A 1,058-nucleotide genomic window follows, 5' to 3' on the forward strand; every position below is an offset into this window, starting at 1 on the left:
ACATCTACTAAAGTTATAATATTGAAGTACTAACTTTTGAAAAATACTTAAGTAATCAAAAGAACATGCATTTAAAAATTTTCAAAAATCCAAATTATATTCATAATATCAATACCTTTCTGTATAATTTTCAGAACTTAGTTACTTTCTTATGTCTTGATGTGTAGAACCTCCAAGAACTACAGTATAAAAATGCCTCAAAAAATAAAGCTATTTTGTTTATTATTTTTCATTTGACAATCATTATGATTCTCCTCACACTTTCACTGTAGAATAGAGGGTAAAGGTTGGATCTATTACAACATAAAAACTGCATTATGATTTGAGAACTCATTCTACTGAACAACTTGGCCACATGGTTTCAACTAATGCCTTATTAGAATTATAAACTACAAATAAAATCTGCCTTGAGTTTCTCACATCTGTGGAATGTCATGCAAATATCTAAAACAGTCCTAAGGGCTGCTATCTTCCATGTTGAAATTGTACTTCAAAAAAGAAAAACAGCAACAGTGGATTACAAAGCTAAGCTGAGCCAAAAGGAACAAGTAACTAGAAGCTTCCTGGAAATGCATTGGAGTAGAAATTTTAATATTAGACTTTGGGGTAAGATAATAATGTCTCGTATCAGTCAGAAAAAAGTTAACCCTAATCCTCAGAAATCAGATTTTGCATGTACAGCCCATGGATTCTATAATGTTGAGCTGGTCAGATCCCACTGAAGCAAAACATCTCCATCCATGGCTCCTCCATCTCCTGTCTGTCTCCATAGATCACTGAAACTAGTCCGCATTAAACATTAAATTAGATTAGATTAGATTCAACTTTATTGTCATTACATTGGGAAAAGGTAAAAAGCAACGAAATGCAGTTTAGGTCTAACCACAAGCTTATTAAACATTTACATTTTTCATATATTAACAACTACTTGACAACAGAAACACTGTGGTTAATTATGCACATCAATATACAAACATTAAAGATACTGCTGATGAAGATTCTCAGTCATCCAGGTCATAGTCATTCCGTAAAAGTTTAAAAAACAATCCACTGGACTT

Source organism: Cyprinodon variegatus, unplaced genomic scaffold (genome assembly GCF_000732505.1).
Source record: "Cyprinodon variegatus isolate N-32 unplaced genomic scaffold, C_variegatus-1.0 Scaffold146, whole genome shotgun sequence".
Classification (NCBI taxonomy): domain Eukaryota; kingdom Metazoa; phylum Chordata; class Actinopteri; order Cyprinodontiformes; family Cyprinodontidae; genus Cyprinodon; species Cyprinodon variegatus.